Source organism: Microtus oregoni, unplaced genomic scaffold (assembly GCF_018167655.1).
Source record: "Microtus oregoni isolate MIOR12 unplaced genomic scaffold, Mior012 000026F_ref0000081, whole genome shotgun sequence".
Taxonomy (NCBI): domain Eukaryota; kingdom Metazoa; phylum Chordata; class Mammalia; order Rodentia; family Cricetidae; genus Microtus; species Microtus oregoni.
The window spans coordinates 13,136,448-13,154,937 of NW_024543085.1; the positions used below are offsets into that span (position 1 = coordinate 13,136,448).

An 18,490-nucleotide genomic window follows, 5' to 3' on the forward strand; every position below is an offset into this window, starting at 1 on the left:
CGAGTGCAACGGTAGTGAGTACGAAACGCATGCATAGCCATGGGAAAGCGCTTACACAGCTAATGTGCTTCAACCTTTGCCAGAGGTCTGCGTTACTTCAGTAACAAGGCCTATGTCTTTGTGGGTTGGTAAGCAAACGGATAGGTACTTTGTGAAGATGTTTTTAGTCTTGATTAAAAAAAAAAGGCAGGCTGATTTCTCAATAAGGCAATACACTGACTTTACAGTGAATGAACATCCTGTTACCAAGCCAAATAAAAATAAATAATTTAACTTAAAATCCATTTAAAGGGGCCAAGAATACATCTTTGTGAGAGGATGCGACTTTCTGGTAGAGAAAGAACATTTCTGAGAAGCTGCTCAGCGATGAGCAGTGAGTGACCGTGATGTATGATATCTAGATTTTAGTCACATCTGGATCCATCCTTCATAAGTGATAGATCCTTTCAAAGCACTCAGTATTTCTTAGGGCCTAGGGGCTATTCACAGGTCAAAATAGCAAAACATCTAAGGAAAGTGACTATTTTGAGAAAAAAATAAATGATTATACAATGGCCAATAACACAACTAAGAATTAAGTATAAAGTAAAAGTGAATGAATTTTTAAACATGAGTGAAAATAATTATACATACCTTTTTATCTCGGCCTTGAGGCTACGAGCATATGAAACCATCATAATAATATTCCTAAGCACACAGCATTAAGTTTACACCCCCCTCCAAAAAATCAAATCAAAATTGGGTTGTTAGAGAAGTAAGAAGGATCTGGGAGGAGTTGGGAAAAGGAAAATAAAATGATCATAATAATTATTTAAATTTTTAATGAAGTAATTACAAGAAACATTTACTGCAAGTACCTAAAAGGAAAAGCTATTTAAAGATGTGTTTCAAAGATGGAAATAAAATTGATCAAGTATCTCAGAAAAGTGATTGTGGAATGTAAGGAAAAGGTGATGGTAGAGACTGAGATCGAAGACAAGAAAAAATTGTTCCAGTCTTCATAGTTACAGCCCGAGTGAATTGGGGTAGCAAGGAAGTGCTAAGAAATTATTATGGGAATATATTTTTTTAAAAATTGTTTATGCACATATATGTTTTGCCTAAGGTATATCTGGCACCAAATGAGTGCCTAGTGCCTGTAGATGCCAGAAGAGGGTATCAGATCTTCTGGGATTGGGAATCCAGACAGTTGTGAATGCCACATGGGTAATGAGAATTGAACCTAAAGCCTCTGAATGAGCAACCAGTATTCTTAACTTCTGAGTCACCTCTCTAGAACAAGGGAATGTGCTTTCAGAATTCTCCAGAGAAATGGAAATTATAGAATGGTGTGTGTGTCTGCATGTGTATGTGTCTGTGTTTATGGGGCTTATTAGAATGGCTTACAGGCTGTGGTCCAGCTAGTCAAACAATTAACAGAAGGTCCAAGAATCCAGCGGTTGCTCAGTCCATGAGGGTGGACGTTGCAGCTGGTCTTTGGTATATGCCAGAATCTCAAAGAAGTAGGCTCTAACCCAGTGGAGAAATAGACTAGGTAGTGAGAGTGAGATCAGGTAGGTGAAGAGGAAGAGCTTCCCTTTCCCATGTCTTTTTAATGGGCTTCCGTAAGAATGCATTTCTCAGATTAACGATGCATCTCCCCACCTCAAAGATCTAGATTAAAGATGCATCACTCTGCAAAAGAGCCAGATTAAAAATGGGTCTTCTACTTCAAATGATTTATTTAAGAAAAAAATCCCTCATAGGTGTTCCTAGCCACTGATTTTAGTTAATTTCCGGTGTAGTCAAACTGGCAACAAAAACAGCCATCACATATATGAATAATAATTAACAATGTCAGACAATCACCACATCTAAAATCTAAACTGATTAAGAGATGATCAATAGATATAAGTAACTCCCAAGAGACAGCTAGTAAAAGATACACAAATTGAACAGAAAAAAAAATGAAGTCAGATACACCAGCAGATTATCACTGTAAGGGAACTGACATAGTTATACTAATATCAGAGAAAGTGGGCTTTCAAATTAGCAACTTTATTGATGACTATGATGGTTAGTATTGGTGGTCAACTAAACAGGACCTAGAATCACCTTGAAGGTGAACCTCTGGACATCATCTGTGTGAAAACTATGATGACTGAAGTCAGAAACCCCTTGTAATTGTGGGTGATAGCATTAGTTAGGCTAGGGTCTTAACTGCACGTAACTGTGACTGATATACTATAGCCAGCTTCTTCAAGCTGCTAGTGCCATGACACCCCACTTTGATGAACTGTGCCCCTAAACTGTGCACTTAAACTAAACTTTACTTCCTTTAACTGTGGCTGTTAATTATTTGTCCCAATGAAGAAATACATAATTGCGGTACATTGAATGGAATTGGTCTCATAAGCTCTAGAGAATGATACTATCAGGAGGTGTGGTCTTGGTGGAGGAAGTGTGTCAACTTCCTGTTGCCTCTGAGTTAAGATGTAAGGACTTTCAGCTTCAGCACCACATCTGCCTGCATGCTACCATGCTCCCCACCATGATGATAATTGACTGACCCTCTGAACTGTGAGCCTCCTAAATTTAAATATTTTCTTTATAAGAGTTGTCATGGTGTCTCTTCACAGCAATAGTAAACCCTAACAAAGACAATAATTGATAAAAAAGAGTGACTACATAAAAAAGTGAACTAAAAAAACTAATTATAAGCATTTATGAACCTATTGAAAGCCACACCAAATATGTAATGAATGTTAAAATCTACAGATGTTAATAATCTAACATCAGAGTGAAAGATTTCTACACAGTCCTTTTAATTTTTGAAAAATCAAACAGATAAAATAATGAAGACTGCTACAAAAGATTTGAATTAAAGTAATACTGTGATCTCATAGATAATATGTTTATAGTATTTGCAAAAATACAGAACACATGATTTTCTCAAATGTCTTTGAAATATTCAAACATTGTATACTCCGCCAAAGGAAAATTTCAAAGTCCATATAGCACCTGATTTGGAAATTTTTTAAAGTTGTTGGCAACTCAAGAGCAAAAATGAATTTGAGATTGCATCTTACGCCTGTCAGAATGGCTAAGTTCAAAAACACAAATGACAGCTCATGCTGCTGAGGATGTGGAGTAAAGGGTACACTCCTCCACTGCTGGTGGGAGTGCAGACTCCTACAGCCAATTTGTAAATCACTATAGTTGTTTCTCAGAAAACTAGGCATTAATTTACCTCAAGACCCAGCTGAACCACTCCTAGATTGCTCAATCATACCATAAAGACACTTGCTCAACTATGTTTATAGCAGATTTATTCATAACAGCAAGAACCTGGCAACAACCTAGATGTCCCTCAACCAAAGAATGGATCTTTTAAAATGTGGCACATTTACACAATGGAGTATTACCAAAGTGTTAAAAATAATGATACCATGAAATTTTCAGACAAATAAATAGAACCAGAAAAAAAAATCATTTTGAGTGAGATAACGCAGACCCAGAAAGACAATCATTGTTTGTACACACTCTAAGTAGATATTAACAGTAAAGTAAAAGATAATCATGCTCCACAGACCCAGAGAATCTAAGTAACAAGAAGGACTTAAAGGGAGATGCAAGGAGCTCCCTGGGAAGGGGAAATAGAATAGATTCCACAGGAGGGCTGGGGATGAAAGTGTTTGGGAAGAGCAGGGATCGGATAGGGAGGAGAGGGAGAAAATATTGAGAGAAACAACTGGAATTGAGGTTGAACCTAGCACAATGAAAACTCCATTGAATCTACTAGAGTAACCCTAACAAAGACACCTAGCAATGGGGGACATAGAGCCTGAATGAGTCATTTCTGTAACCAGGCAATGCCTCAAGAGGAAGGATTGAGTTACTAACCCAGTCACAAAGCCTTCTACGAACAGTTTGTCCTGCCTGCAGAGAGTCCTGGGATCAGCACCTAGCAAAACTGTCATCAAAAAGACCAGCATGTTCACCCAGCAACTGATGGGAGTAGGTGCAGAGTCCCACAGCAAACATTAGGAGGAGGCTGCGAGTCCTGACAGTGAGGAGGAAGGATCTGAGGAACCAGAGAGGTCAGGGACACTATGAGAATATGACCCACACAATCAATGGGTTAGGACTCATGAGGGCTCTCAGAGATCAGGGTGCCTATAGGGGTCTGACCTAAGTCTTCTGTGTATGTATATATACATATATATTATAACTGAGTAGCTTGGTGTTCTTATGAGACTCCTAATGGTGGGAGAGGGAGCTATCTCTGACTCTTTTGCCTACTTTGAGGCCCTTTCCCTCCTACTGGGCTGCCTTGTCCTGACTTGATGTAATGGTATGCACTTGGTCTTATTATAGCTTGTTTGGTTGATGTTCCTGGGAGGCCTGCTCTTCTCTGAGGGGATACAGAAGGGCGTGGAGTGAGGCAGAGGGATGATGGGAGGAGAGAGACTGGGGTGAAGGGATGAAACAGAAACTGTGGTCAGGATGTAATATCTGAGAAAAGAATATATATATATATATATATATATATATATATATATAGAGAGAGAGAGAGAGAGAGAAAAGATGAAATTATGCTGAAATTTAATAATTGAAAAAACAAAACACACATAAAGTAATTTTTAGCATAAGAAAAAAGTAATGAAAAAGTCTCAGACTTAAATAACAATCCAACAAATATAGATTAAGGTTGAAATTAGATAAATTATTCAAGAGAGCAGAAGACAAATAATAAAATAACAGCAGATCATTAAAAAGTAAATTCACAAAGCACAAGTCATTTGAGGGAAATAAATTAACAGTACTATCATGTTTCTATAAGATTGATTAAATAGTGAAATAAGATAAAATAAATATCCCAATAAACAGAGTATACAACTAGACAGTAAGTTTACATGGTGGCACAAATGTTATGGACGTAACCAACCGTGTTTTGCTTAAATTTAATGTCCACTCCATGAGCAGAGGAACCAATACACGGTCCTGCTAAAATGCCAATAGGCAGAGACTTGTCAGGTCATAGGTCAATGACTCTTAATGACATATTGCTATTCGATATAGCAGATCATCACTCCGCCCTCATCAGAGAAGTTGCATCTTGCAGTATATGGTTTTAACAAAGAGACCCAAAACAGTACATTGTGCAGAGAGTAAGAGACTTCGGAATACTTAGTCCTAAGTAGGAATCTTATTACAAAACCCCTAACTTCAAGGTTTAAGTATCTATGAAGAAGAAGAGGTAGTAAGATTTAAGAGCTGGAGATGGTAAATAACTCCAAGGAAACAGTAAATTAGAGACACCAGATAACTGACACCCATGGGAATTCTGAGAGACGATGACAACATGGCAAGACCTGCACAGATTCAAACTACAGAGTCACTGCACTGAAAATGGAAAGTGGACACAAAGTCCCATCCCTAACCAAGAATCTATTTGTAATCAACACCTGGGAAAGACAAAATCATTTGTTTCCAATAGAGTGTCAATGAATAAATCTATCCTACTCCAGGACAGAATACAGACCCAGGAGATGATGGCCAAAACAAAACAAATTCCAGTTCTGTAGGGTTTTTGTTTTGTTTTGTTTTTCATTTGTTTTTTGTTTTATTATTGTTGGAGTTTTATGTTTGTTGATTTGTAGAGATATTTAGTGTTCTTTTTCAGTTTCTGTCTTTTAATTCTCACTTTTTGTTTTGTTTTGTTTTTTCATTTTTGAGACAGAGAAACCAGGAAGATAAGTGGAATGGGTGAAAGGATTCTGAGATGAGTTGGGGGAGGGGAAACATTAAGCAGAGCCCAGCGGTGTTAGTGCACGCCTTTAATCCCAGCACTCGGGAGGCAGAGACAGTCGGATCTCTGTGAGTTCGAGGCCAGCCTGGTCTACAAGAGCTAGTTCCAGAACAGGAACCAAAAGCTACGGAGAAACCCCGTCTTGAAAAAAAAAAAAAAAAAACGAACAAACAAACAAACAAAAAAAACATTAAGCAGAGTAAGTAGCCTTACTCTCTATGTAAACCTGGCTAGTTTTGAATCCACAGAGATCCACCTGGCTTTGATTCCAAAGTGCTGGGATTAAAGGCATGTGCCAATATGCTTAGTCTTGTATGAAAGAATTCTTAATAAATTAAAAATAATATATAAAAGATAATGAGCTTTTTTCTAACATCTGGACCAAGGTAAGGATGTCCGCTTTCACCTCTATCATTCAACAGATAAACTAGACAGAACAATTAGTCGAGAGAAGCCAAGAATTCACAAATTATCAAGAACTACATAAAAATGGTCTTTGTTTACAGACAGCATGATTTATAATCTTATATTTAGAAAATCCAGAGATTCCATAAAAACAAAATACACCAAAACAAAAACAAAAATGCACCCTTATTTAAACTAACAAATGAAGCTGCGAGCCCAATGGCAAAACATAAAATCAGCACATGAAAATCAGTTGTGTTTATATACGTAAGTGATGAGCAATCTCAAAAAAAAAAAGTTATCACATTTCCATTTAAAATAACCTCAAAGACAGAGACCCACACTGGAGCACCGGACTGAGCTCCCAAGGTCCAAATGAGGAGCAGGAGGGAGAACATGAGCAAGGAAGTCAGGACCGCGAGGGGTACACCCACCCCAGTAACAGTGGGGCTGATCTATTGGGAGCTCACCAAGGCCAGGTGAACTGGAACTGAATAAGCATGAAATAAAACCGGACTCTGTGAACATGGCGAACAATGAGGGCTGATGAGAAGCCAAGGACAATGGCACTAGGTTTCAATCCTACTGCATGAGCTGGCCTTGTGGGAGCCTAGCCTGTTTGGATGCTCATTTTCCTGGACCTGGGGGGAGGGGGGAGGTCCTTGGACTTTCCACAGGGCAGGGAACCCTGACTGCTCTTCAGACTGGAGAGGGAGGGGGAGAGGAGTGGGGGGAGGGGGAAAGGAGTGGGAGGAGGGGGAGGGAAATGGGAGGCGGGGAGGAGGCAGAATTTTTTTTCAACAATAAATAAATAAATAAATAAATAAAAATAACCTAAAAAAAAGATATATGAATAAGGTTAGCTCTTCAAATGAAAGATGTATGGAATGAAAAACAAAAAATACAGATAAGATTAAAGACGTAAAAGATGGAAAATAACCTGTATTTCTAGAAAGAGAGAATATTGACAAGTTGAAAACACTACACAAAGCAGTCAGATATCCAATGTTATTGCCGTCAAATGCCAAGCACATTTTTGAAGAGATTGAAAATTAGTTCTTAAAATTCACATAAATTTTCAAGGAATACTAATAAACTAAAAACAGTCTTGGAAAAAAACTAAGTAGAGAACGAATACTTCTGGATTTCCAAGCTGTTACAGTGCTATGGTAACACAGAGTGACATTCTGACATCACAACAGTTACACAGGGCTGTAGGGCAGAAACACAAAGCCAAAAGGAACTCCTGAATATAGTCCAGCAAATTGGACAGGGTTGTCAAGACCACTCCGTGGCAAAGAGCAATCTTTTCGATGAATGGCATTGGTTTCAATGGATATCTAAGGGAAAAAGAACAATTCTGGGATCTTATCTTGCACTTCTTTAAAAATTAACTCACAGTGGGTTAAAGAACTGAGCACCAGATATGCAACAGGAAGACTCCTGAGAAAATACAGAGCTCTTGAGAATGGTGGAATCAGCAGAACACCATTTGCCAAACTAACTTTTAGTGACACTGGAGAGAAATAGCTTTGCCTTTGTTTACAATTGGTGCTGTCTGAATAAGAAAACAGTCTACAGCCAAAATTATTGCAGAAGCATCTATGCAAACCATAAACTGAAAGAATATCCATCACCTCTTACCAGAAAACCACATACACTGTGACCTACACTCCACTTTAGAATGACTGTTACTCTTCAGGCATCAGACGCAATCTGAACCCTGACACCACATTTTAAAATAATGATATCCACTCTGGAATTTCATCTCTGTTTTCATTCCTCAAGCTCTCAGGTCCCTATCCTAAACTATGCATCCCCATCTAGTGTTTCTACATCCCTTCCAATAAACTCCCACTGTCTCATACCAACATATTTCAAATATCCTTAAGATCTATTTGGCCTCAAGAATCTGAAGCCTAAAGTCCTTGCCATATATAAACTGAAACTCTTGTGTCTAGCATTCAAAATGCTATTATAGCTTTTTGTTACAGATTTGATGTTATTTCCACTACTTCTAAACTTTTAAAGCCTTGTCATTATCATGTATACACATACTGGGGCTTTCAGTAGGAGATTTCAGAATTTGGTGTGGTAAGGGTTATGATTGCAATGATTCTGTGAATCTGGAGATGAGGAATTTTTAGAGGAAAATAAAACACAAGTTAATAACATAATGCTAAACCAGAGTTGATTATTTGTTATGTGTCATGGATAATAAAAAATAACTCAAATAACATCTTCATAGCAATGTTGTAGGGTGCATATGACTAGCATTCTAACCGAGAAGCAACTGCAGCTCAGAATTGAAGTAAGGGTCTAAGAATAAGACAACTCTAAAAGCAGCAGAGGTCACAATGAGACTGCTCGGTGTCTGCAAACACAAAGATATAAGTTTAATATCTAAAACCCACATGGGAAAATCAAGAGCTGTGGCATTTGCTTGTTATAACAACACCAAGGATATAGAAACCGGTGCCTGGAGCTGACAGGTCACCCAGCCTCACCTACTATGTGAGGTCACATCAGTGGGAGACACCACCTCAAAACAGAAGCTGAAATAATAGCTTGTAAGACACAAAGGCTATATCCTCTATTATCTACCCCACTGCAGAAGCATTCTTGTCTTTAGTGTCTTGAATAGTCAGAACAATTTGGACCTACTGACTGCATTTTTCTTCCCCTCTGCTCTTTCCTGAACTCCACCCAGCCCATAAATATCAGAATCAAACAGTTCCTCTCAAGGACTTAACTCAGGGGCCAGCTCTACCCAACAGACTCTCTGGAGGTAACCTAGCTTATTTTTCTCTTCTCCAAAGTGCTGTAGGACAAATAAACTTAAATAAAAGTTTAAATGTAATTTGTACTTATTTATTATTCCAATGCTTTTCATTTATATCCACTTAGCAACAGAAAGAATCCCATAGTCTACACTCAGTATTCTCCTAGAAATTATTTTGGTTATGAAAACCTTGAAGTTTTTCTGGACATGCCCATGAATCGCCTAGATAATCTCATTATAAATACTCAAAAATGAACGAAACTTATGGACAGTTACAAGTTGAATTCGCAAGTAAATATTCAGTGAAATAACAAAAGGCAAAAAGAGGCCCTAAATGGTGTGTGTGTGTATGTGTATGTGCGTGTATGTGTGTGCATGTATGTGTTTGTGGTGAGTGTGTGTGCATGTCTGGTGTATGTGGTGTGTGTGCATGTGTGTGGTGTGTGTGTGCGTGCATGCATGTGTAGTGTGTGTGTGGTGTATGTGCATGCGTTTGTGTTGTTTGTGTACATGTGTGTATGTATGGTGTGTATGTATGCATGTGTGTGTGGTTTTTGTATGTATGTGTGTATATGTGTGTGTGTGATGTGTATGTGTGTGTATGTGTGTGGTGTCATAGCACATATTTAGTGTGAGTTTTTAAAAGATACTGACAGATGTATTTGTTTAGACCCTTGCCTTTTGCTTTCCTATGAAAATATGCACTGTGGATGTGAAATGGTAAAACTGAGCAGGAGACTGTTTGATAGAGAAACTGGATATAAAAGAAGATAAACTCCTATTCTAAAGAGGCGCACCACAGGGAATGGTAGACTGTAGAACGTATGCTCACATGAAAGACTGACTTTCCAAAGATTATTTTCCTTCCTTGTGGGTGTTGATTCATTTAGATTCACTCAGCCAGATTTTTTTTTTTTTTTTTGCTTTAGAACATACACCACCAATTGCCTCAAATTTTATTTTATTTGTTACAACATCACTCTGAGGCTTAAATGACAAACACTGGGCTGTGAAATCCTGCTGTGTTATTTTGTTATTATTATTTTTGTTCCATTGTAAGTGAATAAAAGTAATGAGTGGGGCTGGAGCTGGAGTTTCCTTGGCAAGCTAGCTTTAACACAAATAGGAAAATACAAAACTGGACGCTCACAGTTTCACATCACATATACTGCATGTTCATTATTCTCTTCTCACTAAAATAACAAGTTGTTAGTGTGAGTATGAAATAAACAATTAACTGAATCCTCACGTTGTATGCAAAAGTCACAATAAAACATTAGCTTTAGCAGGTTTTTGACTAAATAAACTATATAATTTCTTAGCATAGCCCAGAGCACTCCAACACTGTTTGTAAGTAAACAAGCTCTTTGAAACACAGTTAATTATGGTTAACACATTTCAGTGTGAATGTCTACACCTTATTTTACCCACTGTAACTCTAAATTTCAAATTCAGCATTTAGGCCAGTTTCATCTCCAGATAGTGAAAGAATTTCAAGATGTGCGTACTCACCAGCTTTAACTTGGAAGGGTCTAGAACCTTCACAATAGCAATGGTTTTCTCCTTCTCCTTCATCATCCTTGTCCTGAGCTTGCAAACACTAGCCAGGAGAGGCACACAGGAACTCCTGCACTAAGGTGAACTTTGCTTCTTCCTTGGACTTTAAGACTAATCTGGTCTAGATTGTGACTGACAAAAGCTTGCTCATTGATGTCGTGCAGTCCTTTCAAGTTCCAAGCAAGCGCGAGAGCTTGTTAATATTTACTCAGGCCTTGTCTCTGGAATGGTCTTGAACTATAACAGTTTGCTCAGATTGCCAATTGCCACCAGAATTTACAGATACCTGGCTGAAGAATACCTGATCACGTTAACATAAATGAGTTACTACCCACAACAGTATCTCCAAAAGGAGAGAATGAAGGAGGCTAATGGGTAGACATGGCAGACTGATATCTAAACTCAGAAGTTAACTAGTCATCCAGCTTCAATGGAGCAGAGAGTCAGGTCTGTCTCAGGTCCTCTCACACGTCTAGGAGCTAGCTCCCCTTTTCACAATGACTAACATGGAGGTATGAGACCGCTGCTGCATGGGTTTTCCAACAGGGATGGAGCCAAGCACGAATCTTCTATTCATTTAAAGGATGAGTTTGACCGTATTCCTGAACGTCTCTCAGCATCTTTCTGCTGTGTACAAATATAAACAATCTCTAGCACATGGATTTTTTCTGAAAAACGTAGTTTTTCATGAAAATTGCTTTATAGTCATTACCACACTGTATAGCCAAGGAAAAATGGCTATATTTTATTATAGCCATTTATTATGGACCTGAGTTTATAGCACTTTGGTATTTAGTTGCTAACACCCATGTTGTGTAAGGCACTGGTGCTAGTTGTTAGCGATATACTACTATACAGAATGTTGCTTGAGAAGGGAAAAGGTTGAGAAACACAGAGATTTTAGAAATACTGGATTTGATTGGGACTGGCAGTAGAGGGAGGGGAGGATAAAGCAGAGAAGAGCACAACATGACTCTTGGAGTTCTTGTTGTTAGTATTATTTTTGCAGATCAGCCAAAATGGATTTGAGAAGTAAAGTCTTTTCAGCCATTGTAAGTTTGAGACATATGTTGTAACACAATGGATATCAAACAAGCATAGGACATCTTCTACAAAGGTACATGAGAAGAGATGGCTGAAGACTGGGCCAGGAAACATAGCATTTTGCCATCTGTTAGAAAAGAAAGAGCTAGCAAAATGGTTGCAAAATCAGATTACCTAATATGTATATCAGAAAGTGCCTCAGGGTATGGCTAACCATGTCAAATGCAACTTGGAAGCCAAGCCAAATGAGAATAGAGACTTTGATACCAGATATAGATATCTGGTATCAAATTATATATAATATATATATATATATATATATTTGAAATTTTGAGGGTTTAGAGGGAGGAAATGAAATGGTAAAATTATGTAATTATACTATAATCTCAGAAAAACTGTTTCAACTGATTGGTGTTAAGAGCCCTTTTAAAATCATGAAGACAAAAGCTTGATTGAAGAGGAGAAAATGGGGTCATCAGATGCTGCGTCAGATGCTGGAAGGGAGGAAATGGAGGCAGTAAAGTTTTGTTTCAGGTTGTGGAGAGGGATGTTTGTGTGCTGAAATAACATGGTGGCTAGGAAGCAAATGTGTTCAAATAGAACTATTTAGTTTGGTGTGATTTGAGGGGACTGTGGAAGACTAACACAACACTGGTATAAACAGTCTTGTAGATAATACTGCTGATATGCGGGGAAGTACACAGAAAGAAAATTTGTTGGGAATTTAAGAATGAGATAGAAACTTTATTCTATTCTAATAGGGTGACAGAAACAATAAAACAGATGTGGAGGGTCAAGAGAACTGCTAAAGCTTTTGAGTGGATCATAATTGGACTGGACATATTTTCTTTACAGAGTGTTATAATAATGGATAGGTAACCTTGGAAGTACAAGGAAGGATGATATTGTTCAGTCTCCCTTACTGGTAATCTTCTAGGGTATGATTATGGGTTGACTCACAGGAGTAAACAATCATGTGAAATCTGATGATCTATTTCACATAATCAGCATGCACAGTGTAAAAAGTGTTCCTCATTTATTTGCTCAGGTAAAGATGTGGCAAAAATCAATTAGTTTATCCAGTACTGCGATCTAGGCAGGATATGAAAATGAGAAGTTAATGGTGCTTGTAAAAAAAAAAAAAGAAGGTGTTATTTCTTGGACTCTAGTGAGATAAAAGATTTTTTTAAATTTTATAAATGGGAAAAAATAGGTATTGACAAACAGAAACATTGGCAAATGGTGTGTCTTCTCAATGAGCTTAAACAAGAATAGAGATATAAAGCTGGAGGAAACAGACTTGAAAAACTGGCATTGGACCATAAATGTATGAAATAAAATACTAAAATTATGAAGAAATTGGCGAGAGCTCAGATATGAGCTTGTGAGGGACGGTTATCAGAGGAAGAAGAAAATTAACATGGATGGATACTAAAGAAGTGGAGAGCCTAAGAGGAGAGATTAATGAAGCAAAACTAATGGGGCAGAGCATTGTCTGCTTCTGGTGGTCTGGGTCCTTGAGTTCTACTTTATGCAGATGTTGCATAGGAACCAATTCCTTGTACAGGTGACCACCTCTCCAGAGCACACAGAAATGGGAAGGTCACTGTCATTTAGGGTCTAGTCACTCAATAATCATTGTTAGGGTAAAATGCAAACCTTTGAATACTTTCCTGGAAATCCAACAAAAGTACATTAAATTACTTAGACAATTTCTTTGTGAAAAAGAGGTGAACACATGTCTAATATTCAGTCTTATCTGATCCTCTGTGTGTGATGCTCAGTTACCTGTGATGTTTGGAGTTCTGTATACTAGAGGAAGGAGGAAGAGATAGTTCTCTCAATAGAAAGTCGATTTGGAATTAGTAAAGAGAAACTAGAGGCTTTCATAGACCATTTCTCAGGTTCTGAATATCAAGTATCTATCTTAACATTGTTTAAGTAAATGATTCACTGATCAATGGTTGACCTCAGCCTACAAAATGTAGTCACTCACATTCTCCAAATGAAAACTTTAAAATAACAGTTGCTCTTAAACCTTCTATATCTCATCGTCTTATGATTTCTACAGGATCTTAACGAGCCAACAGTAACTCTTCAAGATATGCGGAAAGAGTATATACAAGCTTTACAGAAAACACTTCTGAGACTAGGAACTGGACATTGAGTAAAGTAATCAAACAAAAGATAAGATAACATCCATTCTTGGAATATGATTCCAGGAATTAATACCGATTTAGACACAGAATTTTTCTACATTAAGGTGATGAGACCTCTCTCTTTTTTTTTCAGCTCAGAATATTGGCGCAGAAATAATTCATATTTTATCATAGTAATTTTTCTGGCTTCAACAAGGGAGTAAAGCCTATGAATCTCAATCTATTAATCATAGTGAAGAGTCAAAACGAAATCAGGACCTCATGAAGGTAGTTGATTATAGGCAAAGCTTCAAATAGGAAATGTCAAAATTAAGTCATTCCTGCATAATGCTGCAGCAGATTAGATACAGAATTGAATGCTTGAATATAAGATAGATAGATAGATAGATAGACAAATAGATGTAGATAGATACATATATACATATAAAAACATACAGAGAGATACACACATAAACACACACATATGTACAAACACACACAAAAAGAGAACAGTGGAGCCCTATAATTTTTCTCAACATTATATGATCTTTTAGTACCAAGTATTCAGAAATATTCATTGGTTGTCTTGTCTATTTCAAAAGTACAGAATAAAACACCATTTCCCAGTCAAATGAAACTACTTTGTTTTATAAGCTGAAGTGATTATCAGTTTTAGGGTTTTTGACATTTTGGAGGCCTGTAAATGTTTACTGTCCTTTGCATGAGTGGAAGAGTGTGTGTTCTTTCCTCTTTAACACAATTTCATACTGTCCATAACCTCAGTGATTTCCATCTAACGGCATCCAATGCATTCAGAATACTGTCCGTAAGGGTTAAAGTGGCGCTTCCATTTGAAATCAGGGAGAACATTAGTGAAGACTGAGAGTTTATTTCTCATCTTTAAGTTTTAAAACAGTTGTGTATTCAAAGCTCATGCTATCTGAGAGCTGGGTCCATGGCTCTGATAGGCTGCTTTCCCTGCATCACCTTCCCTATGCTCCCTAGTGACAAGGCCCCTGGGGGACACTTGCTGCAATCAGCATCTAGATCAGCAGAGTGCTTCTCCTGCTGTGCTTCAAACCAAAGTCCACAGCCTCAGCATGTTGACAGAGGACTTCCATATCATCTGTCTTCTTTCAAAATGTTTTGTAGATGTCCAAAGGTCAGTGGTGAATGTTTAGCTGACTAATGCACAGGAATTTAGATGATACGAAAACATACCATTTTCTTCATCTCTGTAACTAGAGATACAGTACCAAGGGTACACACAAACTCCTTAAACAGCAACAGTACCATATACCTGCATAGTGAGGGAGATGTGCTAGGCACTGTCTGTAGTGTTTGACATATTCCAATCATTTAAGCTTCACAGCATCCCAGGAGAGGAAATTATCCTCATCATCCAAAAGGAAATCCAAAGGAAAAGAAATTGCCACTTTGTTCCAGATTACCTGAGTGGCAGAGGCAAGTTTGAACTCCTGAACTCTGAATCTATAGTTCTAACCTCAATGGAATCTTTATTTGCATTTTCAGTTCTTAAAGCTTCCTTTACTCTGCAGAGAGGCTTAAGAAATAACCAATAGATGTGGAAGGCTTTTAAAGGTTTACACTTTTGAAAAAGACCATGTGCTTCTTTTGCTCTTTCTATACCCCCCGCCCAAATATTTGTAATATTAGCTGTGATTGTGAACTTGACACAAGAGTCACCTCTCAGTGAAGTACGGCCTGTAAAAGATTTTGTTTCTAAGAGTGTAAACTGAAGTGGTAAGATCCACCCTAAATGTGAGCACCATTTTCTGGGCTGGACCTTGGGCTGTACAAGGAAGAAAGTGAGCTCAGCAGTAGCTTGTATGCGTTTACTTCTCTCCTCTTGGCTATGGGTGTGGTGTGGCTACTTCAAGTTCCTACCACCTGACTTCCCCACACCCCAAATTGTCAGCTAAATCAAACCATTTCTCCCCCAGCCCCATTTTCATTTTGTTGGAGTATTTCATCACAGCAATAGAGATGAAACAAGCAACCACCTAACGTCTAGTTCTCCTCTTCCCACTGTACTGCCTTTAGTGAAACCTTAACACCTGTAAACTGAAGAAGGTGTAAGTGTTGAGTTGAGAGGCATGGTCGAATTTTGGGTTTCTCATGGTATACAAATAATAATCAGTAGCAAACACTTACAAAAGCATTAAACTGCCCTTTAACCAAATTCTGCTGTATTCTAAGAAAGGTGGTTGGTCAACTTGAGTCAAGACTTGAGAGACTCTATCAGGATATGTCCAAATATGACTTGTCAATAATTTCATGAATCAATTCAAATAAGAATTGACAAATATTTATCAAGCAATATTTATTTTCAGACCTTTCAAGAGCCAGAGGAATTACTACAGATGACAGCAGTGAGAAGTTCTTGCCCTCATGGAGTTCAAACACTATTGAGAAGTAAAGAGTAAACAGTGGAATGCAAGGAACAGAGGTTGACTAGACTCATTACTCGTTCACTCCCTAACCTGCTAACAGTATCCACTAATTATGAATGGACAAAAATTTGTCTATTAGTAAGGTATGACATTTTAATCAATGAAGTAACAAACTAAAAGAATGAAAAATATAAATGAATCTTTAAAATGCATCATATGGTGTGAAAATGTCATAATGAATGCATTCATTGAGGTACCAAATCTGTATGGAGAATCATCAAGGAAAAACCTCAAGATGGGTGTGGGGGGAATCTCAAGTTTGTTTCAGAGAAAATTAAAATCATTTAGACAAATGTCAAAGAATGAATGAGAGGAGGAAAAGAAAAGACATAAGGATGACCTGAACTATAGAGAGCCACGTGTGAGTTCGATGGTAAAATCCGGGGCAGTAAAGGGTGAAGGAAATCTCTAAGCTAGGAGCAATGGTTAGTGTAGAAGGCGCCTTCATTCTTGTAAGTACAAATGCTAATTGCATGCTGGGAAAACATACACTGTGAAGTGCTTCTCTTAATATTACCTATCTCTGTGCCAGAGACCTTCAGTCTCTCTCTTATCTCTAATTCCAATCATCACCTCTAAACCTGAGGATACTCTCCCAGACCTTTGAGGTGATACTATAGTTGTCACTGGATGAAAGAGAGGTTCCCTTTTGTTAGTGAAGGAGATATCTTAGAAGAAGGGAATAAGACAAATATCAATAACCACCATCTCCTGAGCGCAAACCATGTCATTGTGTTTTGAAGTTTTAAAATATCAAACAAAAATCAAACTAACCCTTTTTCTAGGCTTTTAGTCACACATCTGTAATTTTATCTCTGGAAAGTTTGAGATAGGAGGATCTTGGGTCCAAGGCCAGTGTAAGGTATATAGTGAGGCTCTATATCGAACAGCAACAATAACCATAAATGCAAAGGTAAGACATGCGCCAAAGAATAGAAAAAAAGATCCCATGGCAAACGCAGAAGACTGATGCATGCTGCCTTTATGACACAAAAGACTACTTTCTAGATTTTACCAAAATTGACGGGCATAATCATTACCTATGGGACTTGATTTTTTCTTTAAGAATCAATAGTTATTACAAAAAAATAAACTTTGGATGAGGTGGTTGAAGAATGAATTGTATTGGGTTTAATTCTAATATTTACTGTGCAGATTGCTCTCATCTGACTTGTAGTTTTTGTTCTTCATACATACAAGGAAACTGGTGCTGTATTCCACTTTTAAAAGTTCCAAATGCATATACACACATATACATATATGCATAATACATACACACACACATGTGCACACACACCCCACATATAGTCCCACTACTAAAACGTTTAAATATACATACAGGGATCCACATCCATCTTTGTATTTCAGAGAATCCTACGGAGTGATAATCTTTTTTTTTTTCTTCATTCAATAATCTATCGGGTCTTCATTCCTCCCTACTTTTCAAGTTAACATAAAGCTCTTTAAAAATCTTCCTTTCCTGTTTGGATTCAGATGAAACCCTGAGTGTTCTGCCTTTGCTCTTCCAGGCTGTGAAGTTCATATTGGGAATATATCAACATGCACAGACCATTCAGATTAGAAGAAGATGCCCCAGGTGGGAGACAACAGAGCTCCACCAACCGCTCAAGGCAAACAATCAAAAGGAAAAGAAAGTCCGTCTGTAATCAGCATAACTTATCTACAGGAAGTTGCTAAAGATTTTTCCAAATTTTAGTTATTGCCTACTCTGTATCCTCCTTTTTTTTAGTGTTTTTGAAGATTCATTTAAAAGCAGAACATGTTTCATGACACTAGCTATTCTTATTTATTCTGAAGAAGTCTCAGCATCACTCCATGCCAGCTACCTAGTAAGTGATAAGAAAGAATGTATTTAAATTAAAAAAAGTATTAAAAATCAAATGTAAAAATATATTTATAATTCCATAAAACATTTCATGTAATAAGATAATTTATTTTATTTTAGTGAACATTTTAAGAGCACAAAATTAGTGTTTTTTATATAACTTCTATAGGTTTCAAATCTATGTATAGTGATATTTTGCTTATGATCTAATAAATAAAGTTTACCTGATGCTCAGCGTGCAAAACTAGCCACACTAGTCAGCCATACAGGCCAGGCAGTGGTGTCACACACCTTTAATTCTGGCAACCACACTAGTTAGCCATAGAATATTCCTCTCTAGTGCTGGGATAGAAGGCATGGAATATAAGGCAGGATGAGACAGAAATTCACTCTCTTTTCTGTCTGAAAATTTTGTAGAGGCAAGAGCTCTTTAGTGGTTTTCTGCTTTACTTC

The 18,490-nt window shown here is 37.6% G+C and overlaps 1 protein-coding gene across 2 annotated transcripts in view; it reads right to left on the bottom strand.

Moving 5' to 3' along the window:
- Nucleotides 1-18,490, bottom strand: part of Tfec (transcription factor EC) — a 67,610-nt gene that overhangs the window by 17,256 nt on the left and 31,864 nt on the right. The gene's annotated exons all lie outside the window — the stretch shown is intronic.